The following is a 26,782-nucleotide window of genomic DNA, read 5'->3' on the forward strand; positions in this document are numbered from 1 at the left end:
TGGGGCTTCAGGCAGTACTCGTTCTCTTGGTCTGGGGACTGAGAATTGCCTTGGGAATAGAGTCATCAACAACCTTAATTCCTCATTAACTGGTTGAAGGTTTTGCCCTCAAAACTATTTCCTTAATACTTTAATTGAATTTTAAGCAGACTTTAAACTACTTTTATTGAACTTCAAGGGATAGTAAACAAAGCCAGGGATGTTATTAGATCATAGTCTTTGAGTTTATAACATGCCCAGAGAAATTTGTTTCTCAGAAATAGGTGTTCACTTAATGGCCTCTGCCTTGTTCTCTTCTAGGGAGCAATTCAGAACAATAGGCTGATAGAGTGGGGTTTGGGGGAGTCACTCATCTGCATCTTTGCAATGTGAGGTGATGGCCCCCTTTTCCTGTACTGAATACACAAGACATTATTTGGGAGGTGCCCAGGCAATAAAACTTGTCTCAGGCTCTAATTTTATCACTTGATAATTTTTCTTCTCTATGATTTTTATTACAACTGATTTTAGCATGGGGCTGGATAATTCAGTTTTTTTTTCTACCTGTGCAAAGACATCTTCTAGTCAACTTTAATTACTTGGAACACATCGAAAGAATCACTCTGAGAAAAGTGGATGTTCTTTCTTTGGCCCAGATTTTCCTATTTTCTATAGGTCTGGTTTCTCCTATTTTCTTCTATAGAAGACTACTTCAGTTTCCTCATCAGTAAAATGGAGATCATAATTGTACCTGTGCCATCAGGTATTAAATGAGCTAATACAAGTAAATTGTCAGTATAATGCCTGGTGCATAGTAAATAGTTAATATATGATGGCAAAAAAAGGCTGTAAGAGGCAGCTAACACACAAATATCTTAAAAATTTCCTACTAAATCTTTTAATGCTTCAGATTCAATACACGGTCTGAGCCTAAAGCTACAAGTGCTATTTTTTGTTTGTTTTTGTTTTGTTTTTCTGGATCTTAGGTGCATTTATTCTTGTACAATCATTACAAAATCAGGTCTGGGGTAGTTGCATGCCCTCACCTCCACCCCAGTGTGCAATGGCTCACTGCTAGCGGCCTTCTCCAGGAAGGCCTCCAATCTTCACCTCCAGGCTCCAGAAGAGCAGGGTGCAAACACACCCCACTGAAGGCCAGCAATAAAGTGCCTGATGTAGAGTGAGGGGATAGAACCCGGGCCACACAGATCCTGGCTGGCCCCCTAGAACCTTCCCAGGCCCAGTTTGGGGGAGACTCTTGCACAACTCCTGCAGCTGCAGACAAAGGTGCTGCAGAAAATCCCAGACTAGCTGGGATCCCCCACTTTCTCAGCCCCCAAATTTCCTCCAGCCGGTGGAAAACCTCATTGCTGGATGGCCAAAAAGGGGCCTGGCTCTTTAAAATCCCAGCTAATGGCAGCTGAGGGGAGGGGCTAAGGAAAGAGCTGAAGGTTTGTCCCTTCTTATCAGAGTCCCCCAAACCAAACCCTGGGGGAGTCTATGAAAAAAAATAGCCTCAAGTTTCTAGGAGGAGGTTGGGAAGGTTGCCTCAGACCCTCAGGGAGCTGAGCCCCCCAGCAAGGAGTGGTGTGGCTGGAGGGGCCAGTCTTGTGGAGGACAGACCCAGGAGGACAGACCCAAGGTGGTTGGTGGGAGAGGTGGGAGGGTTCTTAGACATTAGAACCTGACACAGGCAGAAGGATGCTCGGAGAGGGGGCAAGGGGTTTGTCCAAGGCCACTCAGGGAAGAGCCAAGCCCCAAACACCAGCCTCCCACCCCTGGGCCCTCCAACCCCTCAAATGTCCCAACCTGGCCTCCAGATAGCTTCCACCTCCACAAAACCTCTTTCTGGCTCTGGGAAGGGAGGGGGCAACACAAAGTTCCCAGCTTCTTGGAACAGGACCCCACTGTCCCAGCCAACGGGAAGTAATTTGGGGTCCATCCTGGGGCTCTGGAAAAAGAAATCATGGGAAAGGACATGTCCTTAGCCTCAGATTACTCAGAAATAACCTATGCTCAGACCCTGACTGGACAAGAAATACCCACAACACCCGATTAACCACATAGAAGCCCAAATCCCTGATTTGGCCAAGAGATACCCCCAGGCCCTGAATGGCTGGAGGATTCACCCACTTCAAGGCCCAGATTGACCAAAAAACACTCAGACCAGCCTTGATTAGCCAGACATGGCCCTTGGTCGAGAGGTTGGGTGGAGAGCCACTTCTCCTGTGTCCCTTGTGACGGTCCCACAGGCAGGGTGACCTAGGTCCAGGAGGGGTGTGGGAGAAGGTGATTCTGTACAGCTGGGCCCAGGATGAGAAGACCCTCTTCTCCGTGATGCCCTTGCTGCTAGGGCCATTCCAGATGTAGGTGATGCTCGTCCAGCCCCTTGGGCTCCTAGTAGCCGTAGTAGCCGTAGGGCATGCACTGCAGGCGGGGCTGCTGGCTGCAATAGTTGGGGAGGGGTTGCAGGGAGATCATGCTATAGACGTGCAATCGCCATGGCGAACCAACCCGTGCTCGACCGCGAATGGGACTTTTCCCTGACCTTGCCTCTCTCAACCCGGAAGAGGTCCACAAATTGGCGCAACCCGGAAGAGGTCCACAAATTGGCGCATTCGTCCGAGAGGGAGCGCGCGGGACTCGGTGCTGGGCACACCAGGCCTGCGCACTGGGTGACGCGCGCCAGGCTTCCCTGGGGTTCCTGGATCCTGTTTGGGGGACCCCAGAAGATGAACAGAGTTTCGGGGTCCGGCTGGCGAACTCCGGGGGCCTCCGCAGCACACAGTATACACTGGAACGGGCCGTCACGCGGAAGGGGGTTTCGTTGCCCGCGTCGGCCGAGGAGCCCCAGGTGGGTGCCTCGTTTGCGCGGGTTGTGCTCGCTGGATCTCGGACCCAGCTTGGTGCCTAGCAGGTGGCTGAAGCTGGTGACAGTCACATACTGGTGGCACCGGGAAAGCCTCGTTTTGTTGCCAGAGTGGGGCTGGAGCCATCGGTGATGCTCCACTTCTACAGGCTGACGGATGCGGCCCGGGAGCGTTAATGAAAGACCCCACTGGCACTGTTGGGAGTTTGTTGCTACTGAGGGGCAGGGGACAGAGTTCTGCTGGCAGCCCAGGGGTAGGGGTGTGGGGCTACACTGGCTGAGGGGCCTCCGGAAGTCATGTGACGTCTCTGAGCCTCCGTTTCCTCATCTGCCCCGGGGAGCGCCTGGCCCCTTGTAGCCCCCAAGCCCCCTCACAAGGCGCGGGGAGCCGAGAGCCAGAGTTCGCGCCGCGCCGCTCGGGCCGCCCAGGCTCCGCCGCAGCCTCCGCCCTCCAGGTCCTAGCGCCGCCGCTCACCTCCAGGGCCCAGGCCTGGGCGGTGGACCAACTGATATTGTGTTAACAAGGAGTTTTCATACCCTGTAACAAAGGTTGCCAGTTTTCTCAGCTCCAGATGACAGAGTCCTCATGACCTTTTCCCCTACTTCAATGTAGACAATTCTGCATAAGTTAAATCTTTTTCAATACCCCATTTCTGGTTCTAAGCGCTATGTGAATAAGAATCATTTAGTTGACAGAGATGGAAAATCCCAATCAAGATGGCTTAACCCAAAAGAAGGTATATTGGCTGAGTTAACATAGCAGTTCAAGGAAGACGGGATTCAGGCATGGCTTGATCTAGAGGTGCGCGATGTCATTAGAGCTCTAGTTATATATTTCTCTATGAAGTCCCTGGCTCTGCTCTTCTTCATTGATCAGTGTCATTTTCAGGCTGTCTCCCTTCAAGACGGTGAAATGGCTGAGAGAAGTTAAAGACTCACCTGTACTTACCACACTATTCAGAGAGTAAATCCGTTCCAGTTGCTCCTGTTACAAGGATAAACTGAGGCATATTACAGTATTTAGGAGTTCATTTGAGCAAAAACGGATTTGACTTGGGCAGCACCAAAACGGAAGTGGTTAGTGCTCTATGGACAGGGAGAGACTTTTCTAGAGAAAGGGCAGAGGCAAAGTAAGGAAATTATTGATTGGCTGCAGCTTTAAGCCTAGTTGGCTATTTGTGATTGGTGGTCCTTGGCATTTTGATATTGTAACCTTGAGGCATTTACAGGCTTAGATTTTGGTTTGTTTATGAAGGCTGCCATGGTAATAGAGTCGCCTCCATCTAATGGCCTCCTCGTTTAATGAGTTTGTCACTCATTAGGAGGAGAGGAGTCTCCTTAAGAGGACAGAGATTCAATGTCACAGAAGACAGAGATTTCATCTACCCTGTTGACTGCTTGTGACAGATACTGCAGACTGGATGCGAAAACTCCATTCTTATTCCTCTGTAATATCCTTCGTTTTTGAGACAGGGACATTTAAAACAGTTTCTAAACTTCTTTTCAGATGATGTATTTATGCCAACAAAGCCATCCATGTAAGATTTGCAAGGTGGAAGGAAGCCAGTCTCTACTGTATTGCTTCAACGAGTTCTGAAGGTAAGCACAGCTGTGGAGATTTTGGTCTTCCTTTGTTTGCTTTTTCTTCATCAATGTTATTAGAGTTTCCAGTGTCCAATCTTGTGCCAGGAGGCAGGGCATAGGGCTTGAATTGTAGTCAAGGTGATGTGATCTTAGGGCCAACAGCTGGCTTCCTCATGCTGGGATCTTGAAGGAAACAGTGTGATACTTGAGTCAGCAATTGAACCAGAAGCTTCCTGATTACCCAGCTTTCTGGTAACAGGGAAGACAGCTGCCTTATTAGGCCAATTCCTTTATGGTGTTCTGGGAATCATTTCTAAAGACTGAGGCTTGGTCTGGCTCCTTCAGCTCCTCCAATGATTTTGTAAGCTAGGGACCCTGTACTAAATGCCTTTAGGCTTAAACTATCTAGAATAGTTTCTGTCGTCTGCACCTGAGTCAATGCCCCCCTATATTCTAAGTGTCTAGAACTATTGTTGATATATTGTACATATACAAAAATTATTTGTCACCTGGCTGATTTTTATCCCCAGAAACATCTACCCCCAAATTTCCTGGTTTCTTTTTTAATTGAATGAAATAAAATACCAGTTACTGCCTCAAATTTTAGGACCTGGGTGATGGACTACACTGAACCCTGGAACTGAGGGTAGAGCCTAGTAAACCATATGGCTGAGACTGAAGGAAGAAAAATTCCCTAAAGCAATTGAGGTATTTTTTGTGGAGAGCAGGAAATACTACCAGTGGAGGCAAACAATGAGTATGTATTAGAGAAGCCTGCTTTTAAATAATTGTGTGCATTCCAGGAGATGATACTTGTTTACCTCAGCCAATTCTGTTTGTGAGACAAAAATACCACAGAGGGAATACTGAGAGAACAATAAAAACAAATTGTTTGAGACAATGCTATTTACACACCCTCTTTCCCCATTAGCCACTTATCCCTTCTTCAGTAGTGTCAGAATCTCGATTTTTAGCCTGGCATATTGCTGCCCAAGTTAAAGATTTATTTCCTAATTTTCTTAGCAGCTAGGTACAAACAGGTGACTAAGTAAGGCCAGTGAAATGTAAGCAGAAGTTTCGTGTGTGGCTTCCACAAGAATTCCTTACAAGGGAAGAGGCAAACAGCATTTTGTCCCTTCCACTTTTTCACTTTGCTGGCCTGCAGATGTGATGGTTGGAATTCTGGCAGCCATTTTGGACAATGAGGTGCCCTTGATGGTACAATGGAGAGAGTGGGTCATGATCTCATTATAATTTTGGAGCCACTGTGACAATTCTGGGCAGCTGGTTTTCAAAATCCTTTTGTGATAGATAGGAAAACTTCTAACTTGTTTAAACCAGTGCTGTTTTGGAGGTTTTCTGTTCAATGCAGATGAACTCAATCATATCCAATACCTAAGGAATAGGGATGTGACTTTAAATTCTGTAGGGGGATGCACATTATAGACTTAGGAAAGAAGACAGAAATGGAAGAATTTAGCAAAATCAGAGATAAGAGGTGAAGAATGTAGGACAGTTTTCACAGTGGCAAACATTAATATCATCTTGTTGTTACTATTTACCTTTACAACTTTCTTTATAGCATCTGAATCTCCTTCCGTTTTGTGAGTGTACTATACAGTCATCTAGGCTGAGCCAATCAGACCACTCACCCTGGATCTTAAATCAAAAGCAAATGATACCAGGAAGGGAGAGCAGAAGAAACTTCTCGAAAGTGGTGTCACCCAGCGTCCAGTGCCAGTAATGTGGGAGGGTGCAATGTGGGATTAAGAGATTCGTGGTGGCAGCAACAGGGTTCCGCTTGGCAGTAGCTCTCCGGTTGGAGTTTGGCTGTGGTTCCGGCTGTGTTGTTGCTACATGATTCCTTCTCTTCTCCAGGCTCCTTAGTGATTCAAATCTGGGTCCTCCCCTTATAACATCTTTTAAAAACGCCTTTTTATTTGCTTGTATCAGCCAGAGTCAGTTTGCGTCGATTGCTAAAGTGAACTCCATCTGGTACACATCTTCTAATAATCATGCCGTGTGTAATACTGCAAAGACAAGCTTTGATTTAAATAAGAAATTTCAACCTGTCTTTTTTTCTGAATTGATTTTAAATAACATCCATATGTTTCTCCAGGGGTGAGAAGTCTTAGGAGCTTCTTTGATTAATCTTTCTGCCTTTCTAAATTCATGTTTCAAAACCAATTCATTTAAACTTGAAAAAGATGAATTTGGATTGAAAGAATGAACCCATATGTTTCAAATGGATTTTGAATTTACCAAGAATAAGACTCCTTAAATCCACACTTGATAAATACCCATCTAAACCTGTTACAAATGTGACATTAATGTGTGTGTATTAAAGGAATGCAGAATAACTAGGACATAGTATCTGTATTCAGTGAGGTCAGTCTTTCCAAAATTTTGTCCATTTGTCAGGGAAACTTCTATTAAGTGCCTGGCTCATAGTTGGTCCTTAATAAACGTTATTGATAATTGAATTCGGTGAGAATAATAGGATGACTTTTCTGGGATTCTGTTTATGTAGAGTTCTTGTAGCTTAGAAAGATGGAAATAATTTAGCAGCAGGAGGGTCGACAGCAGTAGAAAATGATATGTGAGCTGTAAAATTTATTACGCTGATTACATGATGGCTAGTAGATGTTTTAAACAGAGCACAATTCTGCTTTCTGGTTATTTAACATTTCAGTGTTCATTTCCAGGTGCACACCACCTCCTTCTCACTGCCAGAGTCAATAAGTATTTACTAAATAGGCATACGTGCAAGTTACCTTATCAGGTATACATTCATAGTTTGTACCAAGCATACTGTATTTCATCCCTTGAAGGACCATGCTTCCTGACTGTGCTGTAGGTGAGGTATCATTATTTATTGAATGTCATGATTCATCTCCCTCATATACCTATAGCTTGTTATGTGGATTAAAATTTGTCCTTCATTTCTTTCAGACATACAGGTTGTCCATGGTTATAATAAAACGTCCGAATGTATAACAAAATAAGGTTTGAGAATCACTGTTTTGAGAGCTTTGTTACTGAACAATCATTTTACATATTTTTTAACATTTAAAAATATTTTTATTTTCTTTTACATTCTTTTTAACAAAACTCCTTTCATCTTTACCCCTCCCCCATTGTTATTAAAGGGAAAATCTGTACTTTTTGCTGTGTTTACTTGTTGGTGTTCCCTCCGAGACTGGGTGCTTCTCAAGGTCAGGGCTGATGGCATTTTTCTTTCATTATCATCTTGTCTGCAATATATTTGTAATATAATTGCCATTTAATAAAACTGTATTTAACAGATATATAACAGATGGAAATGGGCTTGAAGCTTTTTACTATGTGAGACAGTGCACTTAGGTGGAAAGAACTCAGACTTTGGGATCAGAAACATAGTTTCAAATTATTCCTTTATTAATTATGAAATAAATTATACTACTTTCTTTATTACTTATGTAACGAGTAATATTACTGGCTCTTACACTCCTAGTCTTCAGGTAGAAAAAAGAAATGATGGGGGATTGAGAAGATTAATGGAAATTATTGTATAATTTATTTAGCTCAGTGCCAAATGTACTATAGGCACACAGTAAGGTTTGCTCCTTTTTTTTTTTTCTTTTTTTTGCGGTACGCGGGCCTCTCAGTGTTGTGGCCTCTCCCGTTGCGGAGCACAGGCTCTGGACGCGCAGGCTCAGCGGCCATGGCTCACGGGCCCAGCCGCTCCGCGGGTTGTGGGATCTTCCTGGACCGGGGCACGAACCGGCGTGCCCTGCATCGGCAGGCGGACTCTCAACCACTGCGCCACCAGGGAAGCCCTGCTCCCTTTTTTATTGGCATTAATTCCAGGCAGTGTTAGGTATACCATTTTACTTAAGTAGAGAAAGCACTAGGTAGATAGTTGAGAAAACTGAGTTCTGAAATTCATTTTGACCTTGAGTTTGGATAAAGCCCCAAAACATTCTGGGTCTCAGTTTCTTCTGTCTAAAATGAGAATAACATCAGTCAAAGGATAGAAGTTATTAAAGTTAATAAGATGAAAAGCCTTGGAAAAATTTCAGTAACTACACACATAAAAGGTGTTACTATTTTTGTTTCTGTTTTAATTGTTCACAGCTCAATAAATTATCATTTGTTAAAATTAAATTATATATATACATATATATTTCTTTTGAGGCTAAGAAGATGTTACTAGTAGGTCCCTGAGGGTTCCCAGAAAATGTTGATTTAAAACATTGAAAGTAATCTTAAGGAAGAAAGTACTGTGGTGAAACAAGAGATTTGAAAGATGATTTTAGCTGTAAGATTTTGGACAGATTGAAGAGAGGGCTAAGACAGGTGGTGAGGAATGGGTTTTAGAATACCAAATGTAAAATGACAAGGACAGGAACAGAGATTTAACCATGGAAAAATAATAAGTCCTAGAAATGTATAACTGATTTTCCAAAAGAAAACTGTTCAACTTGTCTTTGGGTGTAGAATTTTGCAATAGGGTCTTTTATATACAACTAACCCTTGACTACTAAAGCGGGGAGCAACGTGTTTATTAGTTTTCTTCATCTGGTAATAAACCTGTTGTATTTTGCTCCATTGCAGCCAAACTCTCAAAGTTCTCCTCCATCCAGTGCTTCCAATTCTTCACTGCCACTCTTCAAGACATTCTTTTTAGTAAACGTTTCACACAAGAAAATTCTGTAAATGTTTGAAGAGGAAGTCTTTATTTGTAAGAAGAATATTAACGACCGTTCATTAGACTTTATGTTTAGAAGTAAAAACTCAGGCAGAGAGACATCTGAGGAAAATGAAAAGTTCCAATTTGTGGGGTTTACACCCTAAGTACTTAAATACCTGCAAGCCTCGTTGTCATTTTTTAAAGGAAAGTGCAGGGTATTAGGGCTGTCAACACACACTCTCTTTCAGTCATGTTGATAATTTTGAAAAATGGACATTAACTTCTCAGTTTCTTTTCTGGGAACTTCTGCCCACCTCTTAAAGGTTGGAATTCACCAAGGGTTTTTCTAGAGCCCCTTATTTCGTGCTCATATTCTGTCTGAGTGATCCTGGCTGTTCTCATTATCTCTAACCTTTACTAAAGACTTCCAAATTGATGTCTCTAATCTGGACCTCTACAGTATAGTTACACAGCCCTTTGCTAACTAGACCTCTCCACAGGATGCCTTATAGGCATCTCTCTCAATACTTCTGAATATGAGCACTTTTGTTTCCTCTTAAAAATTTTCCCTCACCCTGTATTTTCCATCTTACCTGCTGATATTACTTTCCATCCAGCAACCACACAAGAAATCGCTGCAGACCCCACCTTTCTTGCACACCCTACCATACACACCATAAAATCTTGCCAACTTTCCCACCTCAATAGCTCTGGGATAGATTCTTTTCTCTTTGTCCTTATAACAAGGTTTTGGTTTAACCCTCATCATCTCATGCAGTAGATTCCAAACTCAACTGCCTGCCTCCGGTCTTATCCCATTATGACTAATTCTTCATCCTGCCACCAGAGTGATCTTCTTAAAACTCACATTTGACCATGTCACAGATTGGTGTGTAACCCTTCAGAAGAGTCCTAACTTTTACAGGCTAAATATCAAACCCTTTAATATATATGCTGATATCAATATATAGCATATAAGGAACTCTATCATTTAGCACCCGCCAGTGCCACCCTCACACCCTTTTCTGGTAGTCACTTGCCTAGAATGCCATTTCTACTTTCTTAGCCTACTAGTCTATGTGGAATTCCTGCTAATGTTATGAAATTCAGTTCAGGTCACCTTCTCCAGGAAGCCTTCCGGACTCTCCTACTTGCTCTCATTGTGTTCCTCAGGAAATACTTTGCTCTGAGCTTTTCTCACAGTTTTGCACATCTGTCATTGCCTTCACTGCGTTGCATTTTGATGACCTCTTTGTGACAACCTTCCAGGCTTGGTTGTGGGTGACTTGAGGACAGGAATCATAGCTTGTTCTCCTTTACCTCCAACATGCTTAGCACCAAGAGTGTACAGAATAACAAACTGTGTTTTTTTCAATGGATATATTGAAGGGCAATGAAATTATAAAAAGAGGAACAACATCTTTAAGACATTTCATCTCTGTTTTCCTGTTTGTTCTTCCTCAATTTTACTAATATTGTGATAGATAATTCACAGTGAACATAGGCTGTCTAAGGGGAAAAGAAAGGAGACGGCCTTTTAAGCTGAGAGGTCATTTCCTTGCATTTCTCTAGATCTGAGATCTAATTAGATCTCTGAAGTTTAAGCCTAAGTCAGGGTAATTTGAAAGATAGTGTATCTCTTTCTTACCTTTTCATTTTAATGGTTTTACTATTGGTTGAACAGTTCCAAATCACTGTGGAAGTCTTTCCAAAAATATTTAGGTCATAATCATTTGAAGACAATTCTGATCTATTCTGTGGATCTGAGGATAGATGGCCTTATTGCCTTTCTATATTTTTTGCTTCGTATCATTTGTTTTTTCTCCAGCAAGTTAACTTGCTGTACTTAATTCTATATTTAAAAATAGAAGATAAGTTTAAGTTGTCAATCTAAGTATAATATATTTAATGAAATAAACACAAATATTAAAATAAGTAGTCAGATGCCACCTTCTGGCTCTTGAAGAAAAGAGGAACGTAAATCAATTGTTGTACACAAACTGGCATAGTGAAGGTGACTGTCGGTTCCTTTGGGTTGATTTTGTCCCCCACCCTTAAACACATATGGTGTATCATGCCGTATCTTCAGGCTGTGTCAGCTACACATAATATAGCAATGGTAAGGAAGAAACACAAAATGCAAGACTTTGACCTTCAAAGTTACCTAATTTGTCTTTGCTCAAAAGCAGTTGTTAGAGCTACAGAGTTAAAAAGTCTTCTAAAGAAATGTAAATGGCCGTCTGTGCAACTTCAGTGTCAGGCATAAATCCAGAGAGCCAGGAAACACTGTCACCATAAATCCAAGTGGCAACATAGGTCCACAGAGAGAGGAGAGAATCGTATTTCTTTGGTAACTATAGTTTAAGCTAGTTTCCCCCTAAGAGGAGGAAAGACTCTTTTACTTTCCTTCTGCTTCTTTTCAAACTCTGGGTACTACAAGCCCCTATCTTTAGGAAGGTGATTAAAAGTTATTTATATAAGGTGATAGAAGAGTTACATTTGAAATCTGTGCTTTATGTATTCGCATCCAATTGATAATACAGCTAAGTAATGAATAGATTTTGTCAACAAAATGGGTTTTTGATGGTTGGGGAACAACTCTAGGATACCAGAATTTTTTGTCTGTGCCTATAGTTGTTATCAACTGATGTTTCAGAAAGATAAAAATAAGACTCAGGACATGTAGGATCTTGCTGTAGACAGCTGGAGGCAACCTTCCTAAGAATTTGTAAACCAATTTCAAAGAGCCCTCAGTTGTTTTGCTGTTAAATGTTGGGAATTTAAAGTCAACAATCCTTTGTTTAGCAAATCATCTTCATGAATTTCTGAGTGTGCAAACATGAACCTGGACATTATTTGGCTAGTGGGTGGAGAGCTGAACTGCACTGCATAAGAAATTACTGGATAAGGCCAGACACTATAAAACTCTTAGAGGAAAACATAGGTAGAACACTTTATGACATAAATCACAGCAAGATCCTTTTTGACCCACCTCCTAGAGAAATGGAAATAAAAACAAAAATAAACAAATGGGACCTAATGAAACTTAAAAGCTTTTGCACAGCAAAGGAAAACGTAAACAAGACGAAAAGACAACCCTCACAATGGGAGAAAATATTTGCAAATGAAGCAACTGACAAAGGATTAATCTCCAAAATTTACAAGCAGCTCATGCAGCTCAATATCAAAAAGCAACCAACCCAATCCAAAAATGGGCAGAAGACCTAAATAGACATTCCTCCAAAGAAGATAGACACATTGCCAACGAACGCATGAAAGAATGCTCAACATCACTAATCATTAGAGAAATGCACATCAAAACTACAATGAGATATCACCTCATACCAGTCAGAGTGGCCATCATCAAAAACTCTACAAACAATAAATGCTGGAGAGGGTGTGGGGAAAAGGGAACCCTCTTGCATTGTTGGTAGGAATGTAAATTGATACAGCCACTATGGAGAACAGTATGGAGGTTCCTTAAGAAACTAAAAATAGAATTACCATATGACCCAGCAATCCCACTACTGGGCATATACCCTGAGAAAACCATAATTCAAAAAGAGTCATGTACCACAATGTTCATTGCAGCTCTATTTACAATAGCCAGCACATGGAAGCGACCTAAGTATCCATTCACAGACGAATGGATACAGAAGATGTGGCACATCTATACAATGGAATATTACTCAGCCATAAAAAGAAACGAAATTGAGTTACTTGTAGTGAGGTGGATGGACCTAGAGACTGTCATACAGAGTGAAGTAAGTCAGAAAGAGAAAAACAAATACCATATGCTAACACACATATATGGAATCTAAAAAAAAAAAAAGGTTCTGAAGAACCTAGGGGCAGGACAGGAATAAAGACACAGATGTAGAGAATGGACTTGAGGACACAGGGAAGGGGAGGGGGAAGCTGGGATGAAGTGAGAGAGTGGCATGGAAATATATACACTACCAAATGTAAAATAGGTAGCTAGTGGGAAGCAGCAGCATAGCACAGGGAGATCAGCTCGGGTGTGACCACCTAGAGGTGTGGGATAGGGAGGGTGGGAGGGAGACGCAAGAGGGAGGAGATATGGGGATATATGTATATGTATAGCTGATTCACTTTGTTATAAAGCAGAAACTAACACAGCATTGTAAACAATTATACTCCAATAAAGATGGTTAAAAAAAAATTACTGGAGTAGTGAGTTGGAGACTATCTGGTAGAGACAGGAGAAGAACACAGAAAGTTGGGTCCAAAGTAGGCCATGACTGATGAGAAATTCCTCAAGGTAGGAAATGCCCAGTTGAATGTAGGGGAATGGTATCTAATAATCAATTTTAAAAACAATTATATAGTTGGGACTTCCCTGGTGGCACAGTGGATAAGACTCTGCGCTCCCAATGCTGGGGGCCCGGGTTCGATCCGTGGTCAGGGAACTAGATCCCATATGTGTGCTGCAACTAAGAGTTCGCATGCCACAAGTAAGGATCCTGAGAGCCAGAACTAAGGAGCCCACGTGCTGCAACTAAGGAGCTGGCGAGCCGCAACTAAGGAGCCTGCAAGCCGCAACTAAGACCCGGCACAACGAAGTAAATAAATACATATTAAAAAAAAAATTGTATAGTAAACTTGACACCCTTTGTTGCCCAAAACCTTCAGTAAAAATAGGCTCTCTGTAGATAACACAGCCTTGAGTTAGGCATTTTAGAGAAATGAGAGAAATCAGAGGAATGTTGCATGTGATTTGAAGTAATGTAGAAGAGGAACAGGATAAAGTGAAACTAAACTTTTGACTGACTCAGGAAAAAGGAGTCAGTGGTAACTAGAAAAAGCATAAGAAACATAAGAATGCCCTGAGAAATTAATGAACCAGGTTAAAGCCTTTTTATTGAAAATTTAAATGACTGGTTAAGCCCAGGAGGTGGGAGAACTTTCAATTTCAGGTAACTCTATGGAAACTTACTATCTCACATGTAAACAGACCCTTTAAAATGGTTTATGTAATTCATGAGTGGTACTGCATTCACAATAGTAACACCTGATGAAGCCTGGACAAATGAAAAATAGATCCACTTGGATTTGCATTTTCTTCTATATAGTATATGTGCTTTGAGAATAATTGTTTTTAAATTTAAAAATCCTGCATTTTGTCCTCTGGCATTACTTTTGCTCACCCAACCTCACCAATCCTCTCAGCCCCAAGTGTCCAGCCTTATGTCTCATCCAGCTGTGGGTGTAGATGTGGTCAATCCAGGGTGCATCACAGCCCCTGAACTAAAAATCAACAAGACACAGGCACCCCAAAGTTTAGGGCTGCTCTGTTTACAGGAACCTCGACTTCGGTACACCTTAAATATCCCAGGAAAGAGAAAAATGGATAAAGAAGTTGTGGTACTTTTGTGCTCTGTCCCCCATTCTCTCTCTGCTCTGCCTCCTGAAAGCCTATAACTCATTCAAAATTCCTTCAGCATTGCTTCTCCTATAACCACAAACTAACCCCCCATAGCTGCTCTAAAAGGGAATGCTACTCGCTCATTCTTTTAATAAGCACTTATCTTTGGTTTTGGCCTTGCCGCGCAGCTTGTGGGATCTTAGTTCCCCGACCAGGGATCAAACCCGGGCCCCCTGCGATGAAAGTACCTGAGTCCTAACCACTGGACCACCAGGGAAGTCCCTTAATAAGCACTTTTGAAGAGCTTCTCGTGTGATCAGTTTCAAGCAATGCAGATGGTACTTGTAAAATCATGTTATGGAAAAAACTGAATTAAATTGAAATATTGAAAAAGAAAATCTGAGCAACATTCCATCATAGAACACTTCACGGAAGCCTAAATGTTATAGAAAATCAAGGTGATCTAAATGCCAATGCAGACTAGAGTTAGATTAGAAAAGATTCATAGAGTTAGAAAGAACACCTAACAAGGAGTCAGAATGAATTTACCAAGAGCAAAATGTGTTGGGCCATCTCATTTCAAAGTTTTGTCATTGTTACTGAAATGAGAGGTCCAAAAAATGATGTAGACATACAGTACTTGGAATTTTGAAGGCATTTTACAAGATATCTGACAATTTTCTTATGGATAAGATAAACTATAAAATGTATATGATTACAGCTTGGTAAACTTATTAAATGACAGAACCCAGAGGATACTGATGATGGGTCTATATAGGGAAAGTTCTATGCTTCTCCCCTCTTCCCTTTAATATTTTATCATTTTAGTTATTGACTCAAAGGGACACATAAAAAGCAAGCTTATTAAATAAATGTGAAGATAATACAAAGCTGGGAGGATCCCTCCACCCCAAAGGTATGAATCTCCTGGACTAATAAATCAGATACAAAAAAAGATAAAAAATTGAATATTTATTATTATAGTGGTCTATACTATTGACTGTAGGCCAACTGCCCAAATAAAGGGTGGAAGTGAGGGGCTTACCAGCAGCAAATTGTGAAAAGGCATGGTTTTCAGGATCCACTGAGTTCAAGATTAGTTAGCAGTGTAACGCAGCTCCCAAACCCAGTTAATTCTAGTTTATTGCCAAGGATTGAACTATGTCTCCCCTTCCCCCCTCATTCTTATGGTGAAGTCCTAACCCTCAGTGTGATAGTGTTTGGAGATGAGGTCATGAGGGTAGAGCTCTCATTATAGGATTGTGCCCTTACAAGAAGAGATACTGGAGAGCTTGCTCTCTCTCTTTCCCTGCTTTGTATGGACACATGGCGAAGGTCATCTGCCAGCCAGGAAGAGAATCCTAACCAGAACCCGGTGATGCCGGCACCCTGATCTTGGACTTCCACCCTCCAGGACTCAAACAAAATTTCTGTTGTTTAAGCCACCTAGTCTTTGCTATGTTTTCATGGTACCCTGAACTCATACAATTAACCTGCACAAATAAGATTCTTTGATCTTAAAAAAATTTTTTTTGTTTTGAAAGCCTCTGATTACATTTAATCTGTTCATTTTATTTTTGATATATTCTTAGTTGTTCATGGCTCATAATGTCCTTCTGAAATTGAGCCCCTAGGAGAACTCAAGTCACTAATTATGTAGCAAGCTCGCCCTCAGACTTACTCTCTGGAGATGAGAGTACAGATTTTTAAAGGGGCACAAGTCAGACCAAATAACTTGACCTTAATGTGCAGGTCTAATATGTCCTGGTAAGTACATTTATACTATTTATAGTTGACAAAAAATTTGTTTTCTTAGCCATGAAATAGAATATAGACGCCTCTCGAGTCACAGTCAAACAGGTATTGGGGGATAGGCGTTGAGGATAAAGTTGCACGTGGAAACAATGGAGAGTTTTCATGGGTGCAGGGTCAATCTAATGGTTTGAGTTTGGGACCTACATGTTAAGAACTTGAACTTTTTATTCACCATACGCACTTGGACTCTGACTGATCTTCTGTAACAGCGAATGAGCCAAATAAGTTGAAGAACTATTTCTGAAATCCATCTTCATATTCATTTCTTCAACACTTGTGAGAATGTCGCTCATGGCACTTGATGAATTTCTGCGAATTCCCTTTTTTAATACCTTAGTAAGGAAGTGTGAAAGAAACCATGATGAATTAATGCTAAAACATTTCCATAGGCTAGAAAAAAATCTGCCTGGAGATCAGGCCTGGAGGAGGAACAGGCAGCCCAATGTGAACTTTTGGTTGCTGTTGAGTGTTTTTGTTTTTCTAAATGTGGGCCTGCGAAGGAGAGGTGAGAGCCGTGGTCTCTAAGGAAATCCTGTGCTTCTTGCTATCTTGGCGCTGGAGTGTGGTAAATTGCTAGAGGTGGTGTACAACATATGGAAGAGGAATGGATGTGATGAGACAGACATAATTTATCTGTCTTTCTCATTTCTCTGCTATTTTCCCACTCCTTCCTATTTATAAATATTGTCAAATTTCATCTACTTCCCCTCTCTTTCCTTCTGGATTTGATAACATTGATGTCTCCTAATTCTTATTAATTCTGATTTGATTTTTAAATTTAGTTTGCTTTTGAGGAAAGAGGAAAGGAAGCAAACAGGTGCACTAAAAACCATAGAAGTTGATGCATAAACATTAATGCAATGGAATAGTGGGGTTTAGACTGCACTCAAGCTAAAGAGAGCCAGAGATAAATGGAGAGAAAAAGCATCAAGGTAGTGGGCCTTCTCATCAGATTAACCTCCAGCTATGGTTCGCATTTCTCATCAGATTAACCTCCAGCTATGGTTCGCATTAGAGTTAACACATGCAAGAGGACATTTTCGGCTATATGGAGATGTACAAAAAGGCTTCCTCTGGCACATTCTCTGAAACCTTTATCCCACCATAGGGAATTTGACCCAAAGAGCATCTGATCCACAGAACAGGTGACCTGTAGGGTTTCTGCAAAGACTCACGTAACAGAGATGGAGGGTTGATTTCCTCAGTGCTTTAGAGAACCTCTGGTGACTGGCAACAAAAAACCAATAGTTTAGCCAATGTTGGATATTCTTACCCTAAATTCAAAATATTTCTGTGCCTTATTCATTTAATATTTGAGACATGTACCACACATTCTTCAAGGAAAGCCCCGAAATGTTTTCGCGTGCCCATTTGTAGTTAATTACTGCTCCCACCCACAACTCAAGGCATCAACTGACCTGCTTTCTGTTTCTATAAATTTACCTTTTTTGGGCATTTCATATAAATAGAGGTAGGCAATATGCAGTCTTTTGTGTCTGGTTTCATTCACTTAGCATAATGTTTTCTGAGGTCCATCCATGTGTGGCTAGCTCCTTTTTCTTATTGAATAGTATTTCATCATACAGGTATCCCACATTATGTTTATCCATTCACCAGAGGGTGGACATTTGGATTTCTACAATTTGGGTTATTGTGAATAATGGTGCTATGAACATTTCAGTCTTTGAACGGACATATGTTTTCATTTTTGGGGGGGTAGCTTTCTAAGTGTGGAATTGCCAGATCATATGGTAAGTTTTCTTTTTTTTTTTTTTTAGCAGCTGAATTGTTCACATTTTTTCTCAGTTTTATCGAGGTATAATTGACCTACCTATTACCATTTTTATCTCAGGAAAGCAAGCATTTTATTTCATCTAAAAAAATAATTGACATAACAGCACTGTGTAAGTTTAAGGTGCACAGAATAATGATGTGACTTACATGTATCTTGAAATAATTACCACAGTAAGTTTAGTTAACATCCATCATCTCATAGAGGCAAAAAAAGGAAAAAAAGGTTTTTTTTCCTTTTGATGAAAACTCTTAGGATCTACTCTCTTAACAGCTTTCAAATATACCATATCGTGGTGTTAGTCATCATGTTGTATGACAGCCCCAGTGCTTGTTTATCTTTTTTTTAACAAGTGTTGCCTTGATTTTATTTATTTATTTATTTATTTTCATTTTTATTGGAGTAAAGTTGATTTACAATGTTGTGTTAGTTTCTGCTGTGCAGCAAAGTGGATTAGTTATACATATACATATATCCACTCTTTTTTAGATTCTTTTCCCATATACGTCGTTACAGAGTATTGAGAAGAGTTCCCTGTGCTATACAGTAGGTCCTTATTAGTTATCTGTTTTACATATAGTAGTGTGTATATGTCAATCTCAGTCTCCGAATTTATCCCTGCCCCCTCCATGGTAAGTTTTTGTTTTACTTTTCAAGAAACTGCCCAACTCTTTTCCAGAGTGGCCATACCATTTTACATTCCCACCAGCTGTGTAGGAGAGATCCAACTTATCTACATCTTTGCCAATACATGGTTTTGTCTTTTTATTGCAGCCATCTTAGTGGGTGTGAAGTATCTTATTTTGCATTTATGGATATAATTTTCTTTGTGTGTGTGTGGGGTACGCGAGCCTCTCACTGTTGTGGCCTCTCCCGTTGCAGAGCGCAGACTCAGCAGCCATGGCTCACGGGCCCAGTCGCTCCGCGGCATGTGGGATCTTCCCAGACCAGGGCATGAACCCGTGTCCCTTGCATCGGCAGGCGGGCTCTCAACCACTGCGTCACCGGGGAAGCCCTCAGATGCTTTTATATCTGCCACATTCACTCCTATATTTGCCAGTCCAACTACACATCCAGGAAGATTCTAAGACCTGACCCTGATACATATTCCCAGAGAATCTGCATTAAACATGCTTTTGAGATACAGGGTTCTCAGAAAGAGAACAGGTATATTTTAATGGGCCATCTTTAAATATTTTCTGAATGATAGAAAGACAAAACCTTGTGAAATATAAAGGTTTAGTATAAATTTGAGTAGATTGGAAAGTAATATAATGTACACCTTGACTAGCTTCCTGGTAATAGAAATGCAATAATAAATGGGAACATGAATTTGTTGGACTTAACCTCTATAAAACAGCTTTTATAGTATCAATCTACAGAGATGTGAGTAATTTAAAAATTATGTATTTTCTGTTGATTCCTTTATCCTATACTGCTTTACTCATAGTCTTCTATTTTCACTTCCCTAAAGCTAAACAACTGGTGAAATAAAGATGATTAGAATTTATTACTATTTGTCTGGTATAAAAAAAATCTATTCCCTAGGTTTTAAGGGATAACCTAAATGACAGTGGAATGTGGTGACAATCATTAGGAATTAAAGATACTGTTTTAAAAATTTTGGTGTTTCCTTAGAGCTCTAAACTTTCATTATTGTATTTCCAATGTATTAAATTAGGTATTTTATTTTCTCACAACACCATGTTTGCAAGTATATCTTATATCAGCACATGTTCATCATCAACATCAATCAAATTATCTCAAATTTAAAAAATGCTTAAAACATGATACTAGTATTCATACCTTATAAGAAACTGCATAAAGTTGTGAAGAAGACAAACATTTGGAGTCAGATCTGAGACTGAGCCTTAGTCATTCCACTTGCTTGCTGTCTCACAAGAGTTTTATAAATATTAAATGGGATAACCTATATGAAAGCTACTAGCTTAGTGACAGGAGTTCTTGTAGATGCTCAAAATAATTTTCTTTCCTTTTTCATTCCTATTTTCCTTTCTCTTTTTTCTATTCCTTATTATCTTTCCCCCTCCTTTCTCTTCCATTTTTAAAAATCATTTTTCTTATCATTTCTTGCTTCTCTCAGATTAGCCTTTTCTGTCTTTTGTTCTTTTGTAACTCATTTGAGAGCTTCAAGCTCACATCCTTAAAGATATAAGTACAGTAGAAAAGAGCCTTTCTCTATGGAAGTTCCTCCCACAAGTTCAAGGATTCACTCTGATTGGACACTTGGTGTCTACTCCTAAGACAATCAGTGCTTCCAAGCGATGTGGTGTGCTGACCGATACAACCTGTGTTATCTAGTGCAGCAGTGAGAATGTGTGGGAAAAACAGGGGATAGAATGATTCCTTAAAGGAAATTTCAGGTACTTCTATCAGAAGAAAATGATTGGAAGCTGGGTAATTAAAACCCAACAAGCATTCATTACATTTTCTTCCTTTACGGAGCTCACAGTTTAGTTGAAGTGACAAAATGCATCATATATACATCGTTCTTCAGTTCTTTTCTGGGCAACTTTCTTTTCCCAGTCTATATAGTTCCTCACCTTCTCCTGTGACTCCAAATATAATGCATGAGCTAATGGCTTCCAATCTATATTTCCAAGACAATTTTCTCCTGAGACAAAAATCTTTATATACATCTGCCAGCACCTCCAATCAGATACCTAGAGGGAATTAAAAATCTCAACACATGTAAAATGGAACCATTTATCTTCCCCAACAAACCGTTGCCTCCTCATGTGTTCATTACCATCTACTCAGATGCTGATCCCAAATTGGGTTTTCATCCTTATTTCCGCTATATCCCTAATTTTCTAAATGTCTTGGGTCTTTCCACCTAACTACCCTAGTGCCATAACCTTGTCCTGGCTGACATCTTTCCCCCTCTGGATTCCTATAATTGCCTCCTAAATGATCATTCTGACTCCAGGCTTGTTCCTCTTTAATCCATTATATGCAGCTTTTAAAAATCGTCCTCCAAATGACCAAATGTGGTTATACTACATCTCTGCCTGAAGGTATTCAGTGGCCCCAACTGCCCTCAAGGGAAGCCCAGATTGTTACAGGCCTTCATTATGTGCTTTCTGCTTTCATCTTTAGTCCCAATTTTATATTCCTCTCCCTTACCCTGGTTTTCACCACTAAACCCTATTCTGCCCTCCAGGCTTTTATACCTGTTGATCCCCTCTCCAGATAATTTTTCTTCCCTCTTTTTGTTGTATTGACACCATTAAATCATTCATTCTTTGATTCTCTCTACTCCTTTGTTTCCATTTTACTAAACTCACTAGATTTTCCACATGCTTCAGGTACCAATTTTGTTTCCTTTAAGGGCTCTTTATCTTCTAAGATCAAGCATGTTGTTGTCCTGTCCTGGAATAATCAGTAGGAACCTCAAGATTTCCCAGCTAAAGGTCTGCATCATCTTCCCCATGCACTTCATTCTCCTTGGCAGTCTCCATTTCAATTGATGACCTTTCACCCACTCAGATGTCTGTATTAAATTCTGGGAATTATCCCTGATTCTTCTTTCTTTGTTAGACACACATCCAGTGAATCTCCAGAGTTTCCTAATTCTACTACCTAAATATTCCTCAAATGTCATCATGTTTCCTCCCATTCCTACTACTGCTGCCTTAGTTTAGATCCTCATTATGTCTGATAACAAAAATAGCTAATGTTCATTTTTGTGGCCAGCACTCTTTTAAGTGTTTCCATAAATTATCTTAGTTAATTCTCATAGAAAATTCCTTTGAAATAAAGAGTACTGTGATTGTCTCTACACAGTTGAGGAACCGGAAGGTTGAAGAAGTTTGGCAACTTGTCTAAACCCACACAGCTGCTCTAGGGTTCTTGCATTTTTATAGGGGCTCTAAAATACAAAGGCTAATGGAGTCCTTGATCTTGTAATAGTTCCTCTTAAAATCAGATACTTGTTTTTAAACACTTTCTTGAATTGTAGTCATAATATGTCACATGGCTTGCCCCAAATCCTGCGTTTTATATTGAAATCATTAAAAATATTTTCTGTGACTCTTTCGTGCTGACATTGAGGCTACCTTTCCAAGTGAATTTGGGTCAAAAGAGTAATAATCAGAAACAGCTACTGAAGGCAGAACACTTTCTTCTCTCTCTTCCCTTTCTACAGTGACATAAGCTTCCTTAGAGCTTTTAATCCTCAAACTCTGGAAGGGCTTCAGCAGACTTAATATTTTGTTTTTTAACCTACCTAAAGGAAAACTCAAACAGTGCTTCTCCAAATAACCACGTTCTCATTTTCCACCTTATCCTTGCTAGCTCATTAGATGTCCACTGCTCTCCTCCCAAGCAGCTTTCCTAATTATGTCAGTGGTGCACAGCTTGCCTTCTTAAAGACTGTGTTTTGTACTCCATTCATGCCATTTCGCTGGAGAGGAAATCTGCATCCATGCTCCAGTGGAAGCCATAAGGTCACCACGTGAAAACTTGGAGGGCAAAAAGTGTTGTCAGTAATGAGATCTTAGGCATTTGGAAAGTTCACAGGGTCCTTTGTACAACAGGGAAAAATCCCTCTGTTTCCTCTGGTGCTGTTTCATGCTAATTTCAGAACATCAGCCAGTATAAGGCATCTCAACTGAAACTTCAGTTCACAGTGGAGCCTCTTTTATCCTTTTTTGCAGCTAGGCAGTTAGATTTATCTTGTTGATCTTTGGAAAAAGGGAAAAAAGAAAAAAGAAACACAGTCACATGAATATAACAGATGGAACAAATTGAGGGGTTTGCTCCTAACACTTTTCTCCTGATTAAAATGAAACGGGAAAATTGTTTTTCAGTGGGGTACACATCATTAGGGTTATTTAATATTTGAAAATTATGTGACATGCTAAAACTCTAAAAGTTGCTGATAAAGGCTGAAAACAACAAATAGATTATGTCACAATTACAGGGATTTTCATCACTTTGCCATTGATTTTTGCCCTGTGACTCCTCTGGTTATATCCAGTGAGGGAGCAGAAGGCCAAATTCACCTAAATTTCCCTATCTGTGACCTGTTTGATCCTACCACAGAAGAGAAAGAAATAGAGATGGAGTAAAGGAAATAATTGACTCTCTGACCTCCTACTGTGTACTATGTTGCCACTGCATCACATTTAAACTGTGAAATTTGATTTGAAAACAGATATGCTTGGGAAATTCTGGAATTGTACTCCCAGAGAGTCGCCTCATTATATTTTGCATTGTCCTAGTTCTAAAACGTTGTGATTACACTTCTAGGAATGTGCTTTCACGGTACAGGAAAGAAAGAACACAGGTAAACTTCATATTAGATTGGGCTCTAACTCCCCAGCCCCAAGTATTTGCATTGTAGAATCAAAGAAATTCTAGCAAAATTATCTGGTTTAATTCCCCACCTGTAGGCTGAAGAGTAACTAGATTCTTGCTCTCTGCTCGTTCTTCATTAGTCTTTTTAAAAAAGTGTTTTCTATTGAGAAATGAGTCATAGTCTTAAATTTGCCAGTCTTACAAGTGGGGAATGAACACCAATCCTGTGTCCCCCATGCTCTTACATAAGGCGGTCGACGAAAGATCCTTTGAAATTGAGAAATTGTTTTATAGAGCACAGACCATGGAATCCACTGTACCGTGTTATGATTTAGCGGTTATGTTGGTTTAAAACACCAAATCATCTATTTTTCAACCTTGTTGATGTCACCCTATAGACAGGGTGTTAGTATAAAACCATTTGTGAAATACTGGCATATAAAGGGTAGTATAAATCATAGCTTGAATAAGTGGTGATTTTTATTTAAGGATCAAGATTTTACCTAGTTTCTTATTTACTTATGTCATTTTCACTATTATTGGACAAGGTTAAATGCTGTACTTCTCCTCACTTCCTCCTCTTCTTACCTAACTACCTACCTAACTTTTCATGTTTCCAGTGTGGCATTATATATTATTTTTTTTGGAGAAGTTTTATCTGACTTGTCCTCTGATCCCCACCATGTCCTGCTGATACCATTTTACATTGCATATTGTGCTTTCCTTTGTAGCCCTTGTCAAAGGTGTAGTTACATACAGACTTGCAAATTTACTAGTATAACGTTGATCACTCCCAGGAAACTGTGAGCCTAACCAGGGTGGAGCTATGTTTATTTTGTTCAATGTCGTATCCTGTAGTGCTGGGCAAATCTGTAAATGATTTCCGAAACTCTACTTAGCATTTGACTCAGTGCTTTAAGCAGAATTTATAACAAGAAACTCTTTCACTCAATTCTAAAAATTTGGAGGGAAGAATCACAAAGGCTACCTAGGAGAAGAAAGATGTAATCTGCAAAGGACCAAGAGTGAAATTAGCAAGATTTATTAATGGACACAAGAAATACTAAAAGTAAATTATGCAATATTTCAGGAGTTTTGCAGGAAAAATATTTTAAGCCTAGAATCTCATACTCAGCCAAAATTGCATTTAACTTTGAGCATAAAAGAATACATCTGGGGATATTGATAAATTCAGAAGGTTTATCATTTGTACACTTTTCCAACAAAGATTACTGGAGGATATACTTTACTAGTCCAAGGTAACTATGTACACACACGTATACACCATATGCCTTTCCTCTATGCCAGCACAGTCATGCAAAAATCACTAGTAAACCTGGAAAACAGAATCTAGGATCTATACCTGGAAGGTGTTTGAACCAGACAGTGGCAGCTATGGGCATACTTGGGGATAAGGGGAGAGAGAAGTTATGGATATTACCTCGATGTTGGTACTGTTTTAATGAGTTTGCTCAAAATTTAGTCATAACCGTTGTAACGTATAGAAGGAAAATTTCTATATCACCTCAGGAAAAAGAAAAATCTCTCAGTGTAACAAAGGGAGAAAGAGTGGGGGAAAGCATAATGGGGTGAAAGGTGTCAAGATAAGATCAAATATAGTAGTAATTAAAATATTTAAAAGAGAAGACGCAGAGAATGTGTTCAAAAAAGATCCAGCTCTACAGTGTTAACAAGAGATACACCAAACTAAAAATAAATACAAAATTTAGAAATAAAGGGGCATAAAGGAATGTATCTGGCAATGGTCAGAAAACAAAGCATATGTAGCACCTTTAATATTGAACATGGAAATTAATACAAAAAACTAAAATCTTACTAGGTGAAGGGTATATTATTTTTAAAAGATATAATTTACCATGATGTGAATCTTGATTCTTTATATTAAAGATTGAGTCTTTATATTAACATGGTAATCTTTATAGTAATTATTTCATTAACAATCTGTATAGTAATCACGTTACTTAATAACATTAGTAGGCTTTATTTGCTTCCTTATATATTTTTCATACCAAAAGAGTAAGGAACTTGGTGTAAGTCGCCATGGATGGCAGACTGTCGGGAGGGCTCCAGAGTGGGGCTCCAGAGTAGCAGGAGCCATCTGAACCCAAACCTTCCCAAGCACCTTGCTCCCTGTTCCATGGGTCAGGGGGAAGGGTGGTCACCTTGTTGTCCAGTATCAATCTCATTCTTAAATGGTGGAGGAACAAGTTACGAATTGACAAACACATTTGAATCTTTTTTTTCACCATTGTGCTCTCCTTTCTCACACTACTAGCCTGTTACTCTAATTAAAGAAATATTGATGCCATCAAAATGGAAGCTTTTGAATAATAACCTACCCTCTCGGTTTATGATTTAATTCTTCCTTTAGAACGGCATGGACAGCTCTTTCGGTGTTTGTTTCTAGATATACACATGTAACCATAGAGGAGAGTGAATCATCAACCATCCGTTGTTGGATAGTTCTAAACCCAAATAAGGATGAGGACGACCAGGCCTTTGCTGTTGCTTTACCACCCATATATCAGTAGGATATATTTTTTTTAAAAAAATGAGCCACAGAAGTGCAGAGCTCTAACTGTATACAAATAAATGAAAGATTTTAGAAGTGGAAAGTTTTATGCTCAGAGTGTTGAGAGAGAAATGATCCTGACAACAACTTTGGAAGATTTTTAAAGTTAACTATACAATTAAAGAACGGCTAGGAAGCCTGAATTAGAGATTATGTAACACTTTCTTAATGAAAGTGTTAATGAAATAATTTTTCCAGCGTGAGTCCCAAGAAAGTATTAGAATGTAGTTTTCAAGGTTATGAGAAGTAAAGACATATTTATGCTACATTTCTTCTTTATTTGCCCTTCTAATTGATTTAGGGCACACAGAAACAATATTAAAAGCACTTCACTTTTTAAAACTATAAGATATCTCTATAACTTTTTAAAATATAAATTAGAAAATGCTTCTCTCCAGTTTTTTTTTGTCTTTGAATGACTGTGAAGTTTTTAGATTTGGCCAAATTAGTCCACTGAGATAGGAATGTTTGATTTACTTGAATGGGCATGTGCCCACGTAGTTTTGTAAAAGACGTAGATACGTGAGAGGGAGAACAATAAGAAACTTCTAGAGAGCTTTATATCCCCAAATTGCACAAAGTACAGCATTTTAGTCAACTGTGGGATGATTTGAATATTTAGTTTCTGCACTCCCTGTTCCAGACATGTTTTATCGTCTATCTGCTACCTTTCTGTAATAAAAGAGAAGGAGAGGCTCGGGGTCACTCTTGGTTTATTTGAACTGGTTTCCTCTCTCAAATAAACCCAGCAGGTAACAGTTGATACAGAT

At 39.8% G+C, this 26,782-nt stretch overlaps 1 pseudogene; it reads right to left on the reverse strand.

Moving 5' to 3' along the window:
- Positions 1 to 2,241: 2,241 nt before the first annotated feature.
- On the reverse strand, positions 2,242 to 25,889 carry LOC137232888 (alpha-N-acetylgalactosaminide alpha-2,6-sialyltransferase 6-like; annotated as a pseudogene).
- Between the last annotated feature and the right edge of the window lie 893 nt (positions 25,890 to 26,782).

Source organism: Pseudorca crassidens, chromosome 10, assembly GCF_039906515.1.
Source record: "Pseudorca crassidens isolate mPseCra1 chromosome 10, mPseCra1.hap1, whole genome shotgun sequence".
In the NCBI taxonomy this organism is placed as follows: domain Eukaryota; kingdom Metazoa; phylum Chordata; class Mammalia; order Artiodactyla; family Delphinidae; genus Pseudorca; species Pseudorca crassidens.